The sequence below is a fragment of the Chlorocebus sabaeus genome, chromosome 1 (assembly GCF_047675955.1).
Source record: "Chlorocebus sabaeus isolate Y175 chromosome 1, mChlSab1.0.hap1, whole genome shotgun sequence".
In the NCBI taxonomy this organism is placed as follows: Eukaryota; Metazoa; Chordata; class Mammalia; order Primates; family Cercopithecidae; genus Chlorocebus; species Chlorocebus sabaeus.
The window spans coordinates 2,698,419-2,716,434 of record NC_132904.1 but is presented as its reverse complement, the minus strand read 5'-3'; positions in this window follow the sequence as shown (position 1 = coordinate 2,716,434).

Here is an 18,016-nt window from a genome sequence, read left to right as displayed (position 1 = left end):
GTTGTTCTGGTTACTTGGCCACATGTCCAGAAATGATGCAGAGACTCAACCGTGCAAGCTGTGTTCAGTGTCCTGCTGGTGTTGTTCCAGCTTGTCACATTTGCAGGCTGGAGGTCAGGTGTTTCCAGCTGGTAGTGACAGATCCTGAGTTCTCTCTTGGTTACCATCTGCCCTGCTATACTGTAGTTTTGTGTGTGGTGTGTGCCTTAACAAGTGTCTAGTAAGTCATCTTTTTTTTTTTCTTTGATGAAGGAATAAAATGATTGTGATTTGGGGAAGGGTCAAAGTCTCAGAGATGGAGCTGACTGCCCACACTCCAGCATCCTTAAGAAACCCTGGCTGGGTGTGGATACTCACACCTGTAATCCAAGCACTTTGGGAGGCTGAGGTGGGAGGGTCACTTGAGAGCAGGAGTTTGAGACCAGCTTGGGGCAATATAGTGAGACTGTCTCTACAAAAGTTTTAAAAATTAGCCAGGCTTGGTGGTGTGTGTGCACCTGTGTTCCCAGCTACTCGGGGGGCTGAGGTGGGAGGATCACTTGAGCTTGGGAAGTGGAGATTGCAGTGAGCCATGATCAACTGCATCACTGTACTCTCCAGCCTGAGTGACAGTGCGAGCGAGACCCTGTCAAAAAAAAAAAAAAAAAAAAAAAAAAAAAAAAAAAAAAAAAGCTGGGTGAGGTGGCTCACGCCTGTAATCCCAGCACTTTGGGAGGCCGAGGTGGTCAGATCACAAGGTCAAGAGATCAAGATCATCCTGGCTAACACAGTGAAACCCCATCTCGGCTAAAAATACAAAAAATTAGCCGGACGTGGTGGCACGTGCCTGGAATCCCAGCTACTTGGGAGGCTGAGGCAGGAGAATCGCTTGAACCCGGGAGGCAGAGGTTGCAGTGAGCCAAGATCACACCACTGCACTCCAGCCTGGGCGACAGAGTGAGACTCCGTCTCAAAAAAAATAAAAAAAAAACCTCAGTTGCTTATTCTGAAAACTAAAAATTGTATTATTTAAGCCCTGGAGTGGTTGTTTTAGGGGCATCTGAGATATTGATTATATCACCAAGATCTGCTCCATGGGTAAGCCCCTTGGAATAAAAAATGAAAATGGGCTCTGATGACCTTGTGGCATCAGGAAGAAGATCAGGATCTTAGCTGTTACTTGAAAGCCCTCAGGGGCAGGACTTTCTCAGCAGGGCTTGCCTGCTTCAGTGTCTGACAGCTGTGTGTACTCACCATTCCCTTCTGCCTCAAATCACAGCCACTACTCTACTGTTCAACACTGAGGCATGAAGTCGGGTGTGGACAGGCAGCCAGTACCTTCTCTTCTGTTAGCATGATAACACCTGTTCTAATGATCTCCTGCCAAGTAAACAACTATCCCAACACTTTGTGGTTTAAAACAGTGGTTTTAGTCAGGTGCGGTGGCTCACGCCTGTAATCCCAGCACTTTTGGGAGGCCGAGGTGGGCAGATCACGAGGTCAGGAGATGGAGACCATCCTGGCTAACGTGGTGAAACCCCGTCTCTACTAAAAAAATACAAAAAACCAGCCGGGCGTGGTGGTGGGCACCTGTAGTCCCAGCTACTTGGGAGGCTGAGGCTAGAGAATGGCCTGAACCCAGGAGGCGGAGCTTGCAGTGAGCTGAGATCGCATCACTGCACTCCATCCTGGGCGACAGTGAGACTCCACCTCAAAAACAAAACCAAAAAAAATGGTTTTATTTATACCTATGATTATATCAGAAATTTGGGAACAGTTGGCAGGATAGCTTGGCTCTGTGTTGTGGGGTGTCAGCTAGAGTAGTTCGATTGGGGTTGAGTACTCAACTTCCAAGATGGCCCATTCCCATGCCTGGCAGAGCCCTGGGAGCTGCTGCCTGTGGCTCCCTCCACAGGCCTGCTTGGGCTTCCTCACAGCATGGCAGCTGGGTTTCAAGAGCAGGTGTTCCAGGAGGCCTAGAAGCAGCTCTAGAGACCTGGCCTCAGAAGCTATGCAGCATCACGTCTGCCTCATTTGATTAATCAAGCAAGCTACTGAGCCCATCCCAGATTCATGGGAGGGGGATCTGCTCTGCTTGAGTGGCAAAGGGTTTGCAGCCATCTTTCCTTACAGAACCCAACCCTGGTTACTGATCGATAGCTAGAACGTTTTGGGGGGTTTACTTCAGGACCCACAAGCAATTGTTACCTGAATTCAAAACAGCCTATTATCCCAGCACTTTGGGAGGCCAAGCTGTGAGGATCACTTGAGCTCAGAAGTTTGAGACCAGCTTAGGCAATATAGTGAGACCCTGTCTCTACAAAAAATATAAAAATTAGCTGGGTGCGGTGGCGTGTACCTGTAGTTACAAGTACTGAGGCTGTAACCTCAGGGGGCTGAGATGGGAGGATTGCTTGAGCCTGGGAGGTCAAGTCTGCAGTGAGTCGTGATCACACCACTGCATTCCAGCCTGGTCTGTAGAGCAAGACTCTGTCTCAATAAATAAGTAAATTCAAAACAAAAACAATTTTTTTCCTCTAGCATGGATTTTCAGTAATTAACAGAATTAAAAAATCATCAAACACTTCTTGTGTTTGAACTGACCAAGTGCCAGGAGTGGCTTCCTATCTGGCGAATTAGAAAGATGCAGGCCTAGGTGAGAGGCACACTGCTGTGAGTTCATGTCAGCAAGGACCCCTGAGTAAGGGCTGCAAGGCCACTGTGATGATGTCACAAAAACTCTTGATCAGGGTATCGCAAGGTCACTGTGATGATGTCACAAAAACTCTTGATCAGAGTATTGCAAGGCCACTGCGATGATGCCACGAAAACTCTCAATCAGGTATCTGCCCACAGCCTTTCTGCCTTCTTTTATTGTATGTGCATGTATATAACATGTACGTGTCTATATGTTATAGACATACATATGTACACATAATGTGTATGCATGCACACATGTATGTATGTGTGCATATATTGTCTATATGTACATAAAGATAATTTCTCTCTTTTTGTTAACATTGTATTTGGTTTTACATTTTCTCAGCAATATGTAACAGTATCACCTCTACTTCTTTACAAAGCATTCTTATGGAAATTTGCAAACATACACAAAAGCAATAGAATAGTATATCACCAGCCAGTTTCAACCATCATTAACATTTTTCCAATCTTGTCAATCTGTTTCCCACCTCTACTTTTACTTTTTTTCCTTTCTGCAGTTTCATAAAGCAGATCCCTGGCTGAGCACAGTGGCTGATGCCTGTAATCCCAGCACCTTGGGAGGTTGAGGTAGGATGATTGCTAGAGCCCAGGAGTTGGAGACCAGCCTGAGCAACATAGGAAGACCCTGTCTCTACTGAAAAAAACCAACAACGAAAAAAGCAGATCCCAGACACCGCATCCTCCCACCTGCAACTTCCTCCATGCAACTCAGGCAAGTTTCATTCTTACAAATGCAACGTGGACAGGAAGAGACAGCGTGGGCTCTTTCCCATCTTCAGATCTTTCCCATCTTTGTCCTGGAAAGCGTCCCTTTCTACTCATTCTAGTACAACAACGCCAGCTTCCAGGGAAGGCCCTGGGCTTTACTTGCAAATGACACAAAACCACTGCTGGCCTTATGCCACCATCCAGCCAAGTGTCTTAAGAGACCATGCACCTGGGACAAGTCCAGGTCATCCTTCATCCAGTGTCACACTTGGTGGACAGTCCCTGCATGTAGAGGACATCCCGTGTTCACCCTGAAATCCTGATGGCTCAATATGTTGCTGCTTCATGGATCCTCTTGTGAGCCAATGGTCCAATTTTGAGAGCTGAAATAGTAATCCAAGTGGAAATGCCACACACGCACACAATAATGCACAGACAGTGGGAGCCAGGCCAGCTGGGGAGCCCAGCTCGCATTCTTAGCCACACGGACTTGCCTTTGGGAGCGCTCCAGCCTTCACTCCTATGGTCTGCATGAACAAAAACCACTTTTTCCCCTTCCCTTTGACACTGTCATCTGCCTGTGGCTACTTTTGGCATGGTCGGATCCTTTGGGGGTGCCCCCGGCCAATCATTGGGTGGTACTGGGGTCTGTGGGCAGGGGTTCGAGTCAGAGGGTGGTTGCCTGGTGGCCCACATGCAGGAAACACAAGTTTTGTGTTTGCACAAGAAAAAAAAGGGAGTTTGCATGGGCCCAGCTCATCCTTAGGGGACTGGAGCCCAGCTTGGAGCAGGTGGGGCGCTGGTTTATGGTCTGCACTGGTGCTGTCTTTCTGATTGTCTCCAATTTGGGACTTTCTCCATTTTGCTGGGGTCCGACTTTCCCTCACTGATCCCTTTAAAGGGTGGAGGCTGTCTAGGGTGCAGAAGCCTCCCTGGGCCTCAATTTTCCCTCACTGAAAGGGGAACACAGCATCAGAGTCTTTGGGGGCCTGTCTAGCTCGAATGTTCCCTGAGTGTTTGAATGAAGATTGCCCATGGTTTGAGATTTGCCCCAGAACCCCTTTTGGTTCCTTCAGACCCTTCTGCTCTAGCTGCGTGCTGATTCCCTCCCTGTAGCCTGGCCTACATCCAGGCCTGGAAGACCTTAACTGGTCTGTCTGGGTAGCAGGGAGCCCCGGTCCCCACTCCCCAGTGCTCTGGGGCTACTCATTTTCATGGTCATATAGTCACATGGGTTTTTATCATGCAACCCCAGCACTTCCCTCTCAGTCCTGGGAAGAAGCACGTGGTCCGGACAACAGGGCCCTATACCTGAGGGGATGTAGTGAAGCCAGAATTTCAGAGGGAGAAGTAAGGACACCTGAGACCTGGTGCTGGGTTTGACTATGTCCCCTCCGGAACTCATGTATGAAACTTACCGGCCAATGTGATAGTGTTAACGTAAGTGGGGAAACTGGGCGCAGTAGCTCAAGCCTGTGATCTCAGCACTTTGGGAGGCTAAGGTGAGTGAATTGCTTGAGCCCAGGATTTTGAGACCAGCCTGGGCAACACAGGGAGAACTTTTCTCTACAAAAAAAAGAAAAATTAGCCAGGTGTGGTGGTGCGTGCTAGTCAGGAGGCTGAGGCGGGAGGATCACTCAAGCCTGGGAGGTGGAGGTTGCAGTGAGCCGTGACCATGCCACTGTACTCCAACCTGGCTGACAGAGCCAGAGAGCCAGATCCTGTCACAAAAAAAAAAAAAAAAAAAAAAAGGGGGCCAGGCACAGTGGCTCACGCCTGTAATCCTAGCACTTTGGGAGGTTGTGGTGGGCAGATCACCTGAGGTCAGGAGTTCGAGACCAGCCTAGCCAACATGGTGAAACCCCATGTCTACTAAAAATACGAAAATTAACTGGACGTGGTGGTGGGCGCCTGTTATCCCAGGTACTTGGAAGGCTGAGGCAGGCAGAACTGCTTGAACCCAGGAGGTGGAGGTTGCAGTGAGCTGAGATGATACCACTGTATTGCAGCCTAGGTGACAGAGCAAGACTCTGTCTCTCTCTCTCTCTCACACACACACACACACACACACACACACACACACAAAGAACTAGGGTCTTTAGGAGGTGATTAAGCCTGAGGGTTCCTCCCTCTAGGTGAGATTAAGGCTTTTATAAAAGAGGTTTCATGAAGCGTTCGCTTACTTACAACACAGTGCCATCTTGGAAGCAGAGAGCCCTCATCAGACCCTGATTGCCCTGGCACCTTGATCTTGGGCTTCCCAGCCTCTGGAACTGTGAGAAATACGTTTCTATTATTTATAAATCACCCAGTCTCATTGATCACCTGAGGTCAGGAGTTTGAGATCAGCCTGACCAACATGGAGAAACCCCATCTCTACTAAAATTAGAAAAGTAGCCAGGCACAGTGGCTCACACCTGTAATTCCAGCACTTTGGAAGGCCGAGGTGGGTGGATTACCTGAGGTCAGGAGTTTGAGACCAGCCTGGCAAACATGGAGAAACCTCATCTCTACTACAAATACAAAATTAGCCGAGTGTGGTGGCACATGCCTGTAATCCCAGCTACTCAGGAAGCTGAGGCAGGAGAATCGCTTGAACCTGGGAGGCGGAGTTTGCAGTGAGCCGAGATTGTGCCATTGCACTCCAATCTGGGCAGCAAGAGCAAAACTCTATCTCAAAAACAAATAAATAAATAAAAATAGAAAAATAAAAAATAAATCACCGAGTCTCACGTATTTTGTTACAGTGGCACAAATGGACTGAGATACCTTGCATCCACCCGTGGAGGCTACCAGTAGGCCAACGGCCAGTCAGGTGCCTCTGTGCAGGGGCCACACTGCTCCCTGATTCTCTTCCAGAGAGCACGGTACAGGGCTGACCCACCTCTGCAGCCAGGACAGACATGGCCTGGGTCCTGGTCCCTGTGGAGGAGTCTAGCTGTGGTTTTAAGGCAAAACCGGCCGCGCGAGGTGGCTTGTGCCTGTAATCCCGGTCGGTACTTTGGGAGGCTCAGGCGGGCAGATCACCTGAGGTCAGGAATTCGAGACCAGCCTGGCCAGCATGGTGAAACCCTGTCTCTACTAAAGTTACAAAAGAAATATTAACTGAGCGTGGTGGCGGGCACCTGTAATCCCAGCTACTCGGGAGGGAGGCTGAGGCAGGAGAATCGCTTGAACCCAGGAGGTGGAGGTTGCAGTGGGCCGAGATTGCGCCATTGCACTCCAGCCTGGGCAACAAGAGCAAAACTCTATCTAAAAAAAAAAAAAAAAACCAAAACACACAAACAAAAACAAAACAAAACAAAAAAAACGATAAAACCAAGTTCTGTCTTGTCTGTTTTCTTATGCAAACCTCTCTCACAGCGGCTGACCTCTCTGCATTTCTTCAGTTCCAGCACCCAACTTGGAGACTGCTCTGAGACACGCCCCTTGGTTCCTTTAAGCCCAGAGCTGTGTGCCTCAACTAGATGGGGCTGTGATGGTGGTGGGGTGAGCAGGAAGGAAGATGGAAAAACAAGCAAGTTAAATTATGTCAAACAACTCATTTATTTTCTCTTTGCTTTCCAGTGGTTCAGTTGAGGGGTTTTCTTTTTCAGTTTTCCATCTGCTTCTTTGGGGTCCCAAGGAGTCAGGTTTCAGAAGACCCCAGCCCCTGCTGCTCTGTTGGGCTCCTCCTGGCTCCTGTGTGCTCAAGGTGCTGGGGTCTCTCCCCAGCCTCCTGTCACACCTCGCTGGGTTCACCCTCTCTGAGGTGTCAGAGTGAACAGGGCCGACCACTGAAAGGGGAATAATCCCAGAAAAATGAAGGGAAGAATGCAGGTCTTTAGGAAGCCCCACAGAGGGATGGCCCCCCCACCCCCTGCCACTGTGAGGAGCCCTCCCCGCCCCATAGAGGGATGCCGCTCTCTGCAACCCGCCGTGAGGAGCCCTCCCCATGGAAACAGGGTTGAGGGCCTGACCTCCCCCTTGGAGCCCCAGAAAACAAAGTGGGGAGGGTAGGGGGAAACTGAGTTGGCGGTGGCGGCACATGGAGGACCAAATCCTCTCAAGCTGGCGTCTGGGCGGGGCACGAGGAGCAGACCAGCCACGCAGCCACGGCGGCCGGAGTCACTCGAGGTCAGAAATGCCCAAGCAGGAAATGAGATGCAACTTGTAACAGACATCAAAGGAAATGGAAAAACATTCTTCTAATATGTTAGGGAGGCTAGAGGAAGGTGGGGGGCGCTGGCCCTTTATTAGGGGACGGGGGAGGGGGCGATAAGAGATGGCACTGGAAGGCTAGAAATAATTAAAATCAAAGCACCAGACACCTGGGGGTGGGAGTGAGTGTCCTCCCTGCAGCCGGGAGACCCAAGGAGCATGCTCAGAGCCCTCCAGGAGTGCCTGGAGCAGCAGCGGGCAAAGGCCTGGCCTCAGGCCCGCCTCTGTCTCAGCCAGCTCCTCCAGGCCCAGGGATGTGGTCCCCACGGGGTGCCTGCTGCAGGCAGCCAATACAGGGTTGGTGTTGGCAGAGCCCTGTGAACTGAATGCAAGCCTTTTCCTGGAAGAGAATCCCAGGGGGATCGGGGTGCCAGCACGTGCTGGTCCCAAGGGCACAGCGTGGCCAAATGGTCTTGGGACTGAGTCCTGCTCCTTCCACACAGAAAGGCAGTGCCTAAGCAAAGGTCACTGATGCAGAGGGAAGAGGGCAGCCTCAGGGTCCTTGTCTGTAGCCAGGGGCCATTGCCTCCTTTTCTCTACACAGGTCTGGGCCTGATCTCTGGTGCTCACCTGAGGCTGGCTGTTTAAAGTAAGACCCTTCTCCTTGCCTCTTGCCTCTTGGGAAGCCTTTGATGGGCTGCACCCTGACGCGACCCCTTTCCAGGAGTCCAGGTGCACCCCTGGTGGTAGCATGGGGAGTTGGTGCCTCCGCAGTGGGTCCTGACCACTTCTTGCCCATCTCAGCCACGGCTTCTCTGCTCTGAGGAGGGATTGCTTTCTCAGAAGGGCGAGTTGGTGCTGGGCATGCATGCAAGTGCCCAGAAAGTGGAAGTCCAGAGCCCTGAGCAGGTGTCCCTGCCAGCTCAGTCCAGGCTCTGAAAGGGAAGCGGCTGGGAGTGGAGGGGACCCTGTGCCGGGGGCCTGGGACCAGGCCGGCTGGGTGTTGCTTCACCAGGATGCCCCGGGTTTCAGCCTCTGTTCTGGGGAGCTGCATAAATCAACTCAGGACGAATCTCAAACTGTGCTGGGCTTCGGTTTATCACAGTGGGGCTACCAGGCACCAGGTTACAGCCCTGGGGGTCAGGGGGCGGAGGTGGGTTGATTTTCCCAGGCCCTGGGGGAGCAAGGGAGAGCCTGCTGCTCCCCAACACAGCGCTTTTTCAGGATTCGACGCTACAAACAGCAGCAATATCCTCGGTTCAAAAGTTCAAGAATCTGGTCCAAAGGCAGCCTGAGTAAGCCCCCCGGGGCCAGGACCAGGAGCTGCCCGGCGGGAGGGTGGATGCTGGGTGCCCTGCAGAAGGGACGGTGGTGCTGGGGCCTTGGCCACCGGCCTGGCAGCAGCCTGGAGCGCCGACTCCATAGTGGAGGCTAGGCCGGGCTTCCGTCGGGGCGCGCCGGCAGCTGCGCCCAGGCGGGAGGGAATGCGCGGAGGTGGCCCAGGCGGCCCTGCCCGACTGACGGAGGACCGAGCCTCCCCCTCCAGGCCGTGGCCGCGCTTCCCGCTAGCGGGTCCGCGGGGAGGGGCGGGAAGGCAGCTGGACGCGGCGGCGATTTATGGGCCTTTCAGGCGAGCAGGTGCCTCCTCGGGCCGCCCATTGTCTCGCCGGCCTCACAATGGGGCTGCTGCAGCCGCAGAGCCGGCCCCCGCCGCGGCTTGCGGCCTGCACGGGCGCGACGGCCCCGGGGCGGCGGGAGAGTCTGCGGTCGGCGCATCCGTCGGTGCGTCCGTCGGTGCGTCCGTCGGTGCATCGGTCCTGCTGCCCTCTGCGCGCCTGTCAGCCGGGAGCGGGCCTCGGGCGCCTGGCGTCCATCCCTGCGCGCCGCCCGGCTCCACTGGCCCTCGGGGTCCCCGCGCCCCGACGGTGCGCTCGCGCCCGCTGCGCCCGCTCGTCCTGCGCCGTCGGGCACCCGGCTCCTCCCGGCTGGCACGGCCCGCGCCGCCGCGTCCCGGTCGCACACACAGGGGCCCATTCTTCCTGGCTCCGCGCAACCATATGGCAAATCCGCGTCGACACAGCAGCCCCCGCTCATTCAGGCGCAGAATGTCCCGCAACAGGGAACAATCACGACTCTGTTCGCGTCTATTATGGATGCGAACGGGGCGAGAAAAAAAATCATTTAACTCCAAGAGATAGCCAGCTAATTAGCAACCATATGTGAGCCCGGATTCAAAGCGATGCCGAGGAGTTCATTCTGCATCGGGCGACTTTATTAGGTATAGAAGACAGATGTCCCGACAGCCCACGCATCACAGAAAATCGTGTCGGGGAGTTCTTGAAATGTCCGGGAGAGCTCTTTAAATATTAAAGACCCAGCCCCGCTGATGGACTGGGCCGGGGTCCTCTGGGATCCCCAGGCCGCAGGAAGAGGACTTTGCAACAGCCACTCTGGCAGACTCTGGCCTGGCTGGCCCTGGGAGGGGGCCCCTCCGCCTCCCTCCAGGGCCCTCTCTCGCCGCCTCTCCGGTCTCAGACTCTTTCACTCAGGTGTTCTGGGGCCCCAGGGAGGAACAAAGGGGGTTCCTGCAGGCATGGATGGCCCAGTTATGCTTCAGGGTGCTTCCGAGGGTCAGGGCATGGCTCTGTGGGGGCGTCCAGTCCAGGAGAGGAAGACTGCCTGGGGAGTGTCTGGTCCTGCCCCGCCCCCAGCCCAGCTGAACTGGACAGACAGTAGGTCTTCCTTCCGAGTTTGCAGAATGAGCGAGTGAATGAATGAATGAATGAATGGATGAGCCAGTGTGGCAGCCAACCCAACTATGAAAATCCCTCGGGGGGTGGGCGGGAGTGGGGACAATAGTGGAAGGAAAACACTCCTGATTTCTTTACCAAGAAAACAGCCTCTGGCCATGAGCCTCCAATTCTTTGAGGAAGGAAAAGGAGAAAGCTTGTTAGAGAGAGAGAAAAAAATCTTTCTCTGTTTTCCATGCAATGCAATTATGTTCCAGCTTTTCCTCCTTGTTATTCTTTTAAGCCAAATGTCTGAATAAAAGGATTATTCCCCGCGCCCCCCCAGGACTGACCGTGCCGCTGTCAGCAGGCGGGGCGCTGCTGGCGAGATTAACTGCAGCCCGTGGCTTCCGCATTGCTTCTATGAAAATAAGTGAGGTCAGCTGCCATTCAATTGTCGCAGCATATATATTTGAAAATTTAAATATTTGAATCAAAGGAAAAAGGGGGATTTGCATTTCTGCTCAACGCGAGGAGCACGTTTCGAACGCTGCACAATGGAAACGTTTCAATCGAAATGAATTGTCTCCTCACAGGAGGATTCTGTAGAAAGGCAGCCAGTGCTTTCTCTTTTGTTTTCTTTTGCTTTTGTTTTGTGTTGTGTGTTTTTCTTTCCTCTTACCCGCTTCAATCCAGGAGGGTGTTTTCTGAAACTTGGTGACTGACTTTGGTTTCGAGGACATAAAGAAACATGGAAAAGCTCCCCAGAAACATTCACATCAGAGGCCTCTCTGGCACAAAAGCAAAATTGAATTGAACATGTGCGGGTGAAAAAATAGATACAGGGGGTGGGGGAAGTCCCAATGCCACTTAGAATGGGCTAATCAGCTGACTCCAGCTGGTCTGGACGCGGCTGTTAATGAAGGCCCCGGTGAGTGGGAGGGAGGCCCAGCGCCTCCGGCAGCCCCTGGTTCTTCAGGCAGGCCCTGATTGTCCAGGTCATCAAACCCCTCAGCCACCCAGATCCAAATGCCACTGTCCCCAATTAGCATTAGGGGCCTACAGACGTCAACTGTGCACATGGTTTTTTTGGTCTCCGCCTTGGAAAATGGTATTTTTGCAGACTCTGTACTTGCACGATGTGGCTCTAGGTGTTGGGATGATGCATCTGAGGGAAACCAGCCAGGAGGAACCAGCTTCCTGTGCTCAGTCAGAGAAGATCTCTGAGCCAGCGGTGCGTGGGGGTTTCCCCTGGTCTGGAGGTCTGGGGTGTGGTCTCTCTGTCTGACCTGGCTATGCGGGCCTGGACAGATGTAATCCCTCTGGATGCTGGATGTATTCCTGTCTTGGAGCTGCCATCACAAAGTGTCACAGACAGGGCTGCTGAGAGAGCAGACGTTTATCACTACCAGTCCTGGAGGCTGGAGTCCAGGATCAAGGAGTTGGCAGGGCTGGTTCTTCCTGAGGCCTCTCTCTTTGGCTTGCAGACGTCACCTTCTCCCTGTGTCCCTGCAGGGTCATGCCTCTGAGTGTGCCTGTGTCCTCATCTCCTTATAAAGACCCCAGTCCTGTTGGATTACGGCCCATACCAATGGCCTCATTTTAACTGTTTTCTATAAAACCCTGTATCCACATATAGTCATGTGCTGAGGTGCTGGGGATGAGGGCTTCTACACATGACTTTTGGGGGACATGATTTCTCCCATAACACTGGGCTTCCAGATTGGGTGTCCTGCCCTGTGGCCCAGGATGCCTGCTGGTGAGTGGCACTGTCCAGACCCCTGGGGACCTAGTTCAGCATGAGAGCCAGGTTGAGCTGTGGCACCTGCTCCTGAGCTGGGGGTAGGCATGGTGACTGAGGCTTATGACAAATACAGCCTCCAGGGCTTCCTGCATTTCAGAGAGATCTCAAGTGGCATTTGGGGACCCTGGTATTCTCCTCAAAGGATAAGCGTCTAGACACGGATGCTGTCTCACCTCCTCCTGCCCCCTCACTGAGAAACGAGGCTCCTCTGGAAGCCGGCACTATGCCAGGGTGTGGGGAGAAGGCAGGGGCACCCCCAGGGCCTGGTTCCCTGCCAGGGGCTCTCGATGCGGGGCTGCCAGCCCCACAGCCATGGTGTCTTCTGCCTATTTTGCTCTCTTGCTTCGGCCATGGGCTTTCCTTTCCTTTTTCTCTCTTCTCTCATTCCTACTTTTTCTTCTCTTTCCCAAATCTGCCCCTGCCCCCACCCTCCCCCCAAAAATTCCTAAATCCGAATAAAAGCCCAACAGGGCTCAACAGTGAGACTCGCCCCCTAGCTCTGCAGGATGACCTGGGCCCAACCCTGACGTCTGCTCTCACACCTGCCTCTCCGTTGCTGTGAGACCTAGGCAGGTTGGTTAACCTCTCTGAGCCTTGGCCAGCCTGCCTAGTGGCAGACACAATGCTGAAGTGTCTCTTGGGCAGAGTGAGAAGGAGCTAATGGAAATGGCTGAAAAAACACTCTAGGCATTTAAAAAATGTCACGTAATTGCAAAATAATAACGATAACAACAATATACTTTGGAATTTTGCTGGAACTGAGAGCAGGCCTGAGTGGAATTTGGCATTGAGTGGGTCTGGCCTGGCTTCCATCCAAGGGGGTTTAGTTACTGAGGCACCCCCAGGACTCCATTCTGAGGCAGCCCCTCTCGTAAGATGGTCCTGTCAGTGGACTTTGGCATGGGCTGTGGCTGGGGTCCTTCATTGGCTGGGGCCAGTTCCAGGCGTTATTGCTACAGCCCCCAGGTCACAGGGCTGGCAAGCCAATGGGGCTTTTTATTTCTTTTGATTCCCAAATGAAAATAGCCATATATTTCCCTTGATTGTAGAAATAGCAGCATATGCTCATTGTAAAAAAAAAAAAAAAAAAGGAAACAATAAGGGAATGTATAAAAAGACAGTAAAATCTCCCCCAGATAGATGCTGCTATCCTGAGATAAGCGCAGATGGCACTTTGGGGCGCTATACCATTTTACAACTATGGAACTCACATTTACTTTTTAAGTCCAAAGTACATATTTTATTTTAATTAAAAAATATTTTTTGAGATAGGATCTCATTCTGTCACCCATGTTGGAGTGCAGTGGCATGATCATGGCTCACTGTAGTTTCAAACTCCTGGGCTCAAGCAATCCACCCGTCTCAGCCTCCCGAGTGGCTGAGACCATAGGTGTGTGCCACCACACCCAGCTAATCTTTAAAAAGTACTTTTTTTATAGAGACAGGGTCTCCCTGTGTTGTCCAGGCTGGTCTCCAGTTCTTGGGCTCAAGTGATCCTCCTGCCTCAGCCCCTCAAAGTGCTAGGATTATAGACATCTGGCCTAAAAATATATTTTTAATAGAGACAGGGTCTTGCTATGCTGTCCAGTATGGACTCGAACTCCTAGGCTCAAGAGATTCTCTCACCTCTGCCTCTGGAGTAGCTGGGACTACAGGTGTGCACCATTGTGCCCAGCTCAAAGTATCTATTTTAAAATATTAGAATATCTATCTATTTGTATACACACACATATACATATACTGTTTTAATTGAAAGTATTTAACCATAACAAACTGTTTAAGAAACCCGTAATCTGAGTGTGACAAACAAAGTAACAGTTTGGCAGAAAGTTGAGTACAAGCAGCTGGTGACAGTACTAAGGTGGGAGAAGGCGGCTGGTGTCTTTTAAATGTGTTAGGGAAAGGCCCCAGGTTACAGGATTGGGAAGGCACTGTTGCTGAGAAGTGGCTGAGGGAATATGAGGACAGTTCATATGCTCTGGGTTTAACACCGAGCGCGGGGTAATGTGGCGATTGCAGTAGTGGGTCCACACGGTACCTTGGGGCACAGGGAGGGTTTAGGGGCAGAGGGCAGCTGGGCTGCACTGGCTTCCCCAGAGGAAGATGGAGGCCTCTGGTTAACGAAGCAACCACAAGGGGTTAGGACCAAGAGATGTTTGTCTCAAATGGGTGTAACCATCCCATTTGAACTGTTTCCTGGAAAGAAATGACAGGGGGATTCTGACGGGGCACCTGTTATTTTATTGATAGGAAATGGTTTCCATCCCGTGACCATGGAAATTTCCATGGTGCATCCTGGCCATGCATATTCTATGAGCCAGCTACCCCCAGCCCACGGCATGTCACTGTGCTGGCACCCATGAGGCAGTGCCCTGCAGAATGGGTGACAAGGATGGCTGAGCCCTCCGGCCTCGGCCTGGGTGTCTACTTGAACCCCTGTTAGGTCCCCCAGATGGGCCTTCAGTACCAGCAGGGGTGTGGGCCAGGTCCTGAGCTTCACCCTGAGGGGAAGGTGGATGGGACTCCTTTCCAGAGCCAGGTGAGGGAGGTGTGGCACAGGGCAAAGGCTGAGGCTCTCGAGTGTCCAGGGAAGAGCAGCCCCTGAGGGGCCTGAGGGCACTCAGAGGAGGAATGGGTGGAGGAGAGCTGGCAGCCAGGGTGCAGCAGGGCAGGCTCAATGATGTGGAGCTGGAGGGTGGGCACTGAGGTGGAGGTGGGGCACGGTGGGGTGCGGCTGTGAAGGCCACGTCAGGGCCAGGGTGCCAGAGCTGGGCTGGTGGCAGTTGGGCCATATTCACTCTGTCTGCTGACTTCAGTCTCAGCTGAGCCCAAGGCTGAGGGATCCGCCTGCACTGACTTTTCTGAGCAAATTACAAAAGTATCACAGAATATTTCAGGAACAGGTGATTCTTTCTTTCTTTCTTTTTCTTCTTTCTTTTCTTTCTTTCTTTTTCTTCTTTCTTTCTTCTTTTTCTTTCTTCCCTTCTTTCCTTTTTCTTTTTTCTTTCTTTTTTCTTTCTCTTCCTTCCTTCCTTTTTCTCCTCCTCCTCCTCCTCCTCCTCCTTCTTCTTCATCTTTCTGTCTCTCTTTTTTTCTTTCTTTTTCGAGATAGGGTCCTACTCCATCACACGTGCTGGAGTACAGTGGCACAGTCATGGCTCAATGTAGCCTCCACCTCCCAGGCTCAAGTGATCCTTCCTGGTTTTACAGGCGCGCCGCTATGCCTGGATACAGAAGTCAGAAGATTTTTTTGTAGAGATGCAACCTTGCCAGGTTGTGCAGGCTGGACTGGAACTCCGGCGCTCAAGCAGTCCTCCCGCCTCGGCCTCCCAAAGTGTTGGGATTACAGGCTGAGCCACGGCGCCCGGCCCTCTTTTCCTTTTAAAGGTCTGTGACTGAGTTTTGTATTGGGAGTATTCTTACCCAGAATATGGCTCTGTCTCTGCTTCATAGCTGGTGGTGGAGCAAGTGAATCACCCACCAGTGTATAGGTTTTCTAAGTTTGTGGTTGAAATTTTGCTAGTAAAGTGGACACATCACAAAGAAACTCCCTCCCTCCCTCTGCCCAGCCTGCCCCACCCCTAGGCTTCGAGGAAGGCCTGGGCTCCCGGAGGATTCCCCCTGGCGCTGTGGGGCCAGAGGCCTGGGCCAGGCTCCTGCTGGGCTGGAGACGGGAGGGGTAGGGGAGGCCGGCCCTGGCCTGCCTCATTTCTGCGCTCCGACCAGGCTGGGAATCTGTTTCTGTCATGAAAGGCGAGGGTGACCTGGCGGGTTTCTGCTCCCGGTTGGTCAGAAAGTCCGGGGATCCTTGACTCCGGTTAAAGGGGTCCCCACGTCTGCCGTCTTAACCGGCCGCCTCCGAGAGCTGCCGGCCCAGGGCTGAGGAAGGCGGGACGCGGGTAGAGGGCGCGAGGGCCGGGCAGGGAAAGGGGTCCCGGAGCCAAACCCACTGCCCCGGCCGCCCCCGGCCCGCGCCCGCCGCCCCCACCGCGCCGCGCGTCTGTTTGGAGAAGAAAGCGGGCCAATTTGTTTTCATTCAGAATCACTTAAGATCCCATTTTGGAGAAATGAAAAGGGAGAAGCGCGCTTCCCGCGCCCGGCCCGCTGGGTGCCCGCCCGTGCCCGGCGGCGCGTCGAGTGGGGGCACAGCGGCCCCCTCCCGGTCCCCGGCCCCCGGCCCCAGCGCGCCCGGCCGCGGCTCCCGGAGGTCCGAGGCGGCCGGCACCGCGGGCCCGAAGGCAGCGAGGCCGCGCTCATCTGCATGAAGCGCACACTCGCGGCCCATCTGCAAAGGCGCAATTAAACGCGGGGGTGGGGGGGCAGGGGCGCCCGAAATTAGCATTTCCGCGGCCATCTGGCGCGAGGAGCGGGCGCGGCCGGACAAAGGGCGCCGGGCGAGGGGAGAGGCGAGTGTGCCGCGGCATTGACCTGCAAATGAGGCTTTGTGCGCGCATTAAAGCTCGCCGGACCCCCGACCCCGGCCCCCGCCCCGCCCGCCAGGCCCGCGGCCCCTAGCGGTCCAGGCTCGGACTGGGCACCCCATAGGTCTGGGGGTCGGGCCGGGCAGTGCTGCGACTGGGCAGGGGGCCGGGCCGGGCCAGGACAGGCTGGGGAGCGTCGGAGCCCCCCATCCAGGCCAGGTCCTTCTGCAGCCTCCAGGAGAGTCGCTGGGACCCTGGCCCCTTGACCCCTACCCCTGCCCCCACCTGGTCCTCGCCCCTCTGGGCCGGTATTCCCCAGCTTGCTCCTGGAAAGGGTTTCTCAGGACCCAGGGGTCCTGGCTAGAATCCCCTGGGGTGGGTAAGTGGAGGGGGCGTGGACAGGTGGGGGCTGCTTGGGGGCAATTTTGTATTGGAAGCTACTAAAAACTGGCCACCTGGACAAGTTTTTGTTTTTCCATGGTCATTAATGCCCTAAATCTTTGAAAAGGGCCATTTCACAGTGTTTTATGAGCCTTAAAAATCAGGGACTCTTTGAAAATGATTGTGGTGCAGCTTAGTGACAGCCAGATGATTAGCAAGAGCTCAGGATCAGGTCTTTCGGGGACCAAGTGTGTGGGGTGGCGGTACAGGAAATCTGGGACTCCCCAGTGGGTACAACTGAGGCTGCAGGCAGGGCCGATGGGCCGGGGGGCAGCAGGCTGGTACTGGGAGCCCTGGGGCCAGCTGGACTCTACCAGATGCCTGGGTCACTTGGGGGCCCCTGGAAGGCCCCCTGGACTTTCTGCCACATTGCTCAGGCTCTGGGTGCCTACAAACTGTCCCCCATGCCGTTGGACTGCTCATTAGGGGTTGTGGCCCCAATTAAACTGCAGTAGCCACCCCCAGAACCTGCAAAGGCCCGGGAGGCAGTGAGGGGCATAGAGGACAGTGTGTGGCTGTCTCTGGGTCTCTCTTCTCCCACGTGGACCAGTGGGGGTCATGTCAATGTTGTCCAGGGTGAGGTCCAGCTGTGGTTCCCGTTCTGTCTCTCGGCACCAGCAACCAGCATAACCGTAGGGCCTGGGCCCCGGACCCAGCCTGAGGGTGATGAGGAGGTTTCCTGAAGGAGAAAAGCCAGAGTGGAGTCTTGAATGGAGCAGGGGGGACCACGGCCTGCCTGCAGTCTGCTAGGTGGGGCTGGAACCTGGGGTTTTGCTTGGGTGTGATGAAGGAAGAGGCTAGGGATGCAGCTAGGTGCTGGTTCCTCATAGACTGAGTCATGATTTATGAGGACCTTCAATTATATCCCCTTAGCAGGGGCCACAAAGTCTCAAATCTGCCCAGAAATCTATGCCTCGGAGCTCAGGTGAGGTCTTCTTCAGGTTTTCCTTCTGCAGTACAGATGCTGTCAGAAACAGCAAGCTACAAATGGAGAAGTCAACAACACTCTAGTGAGAATTACTCTGCCAATTAATTTTCTCAGAAATCGGGGCCTCAGGGACCAGTGTGTA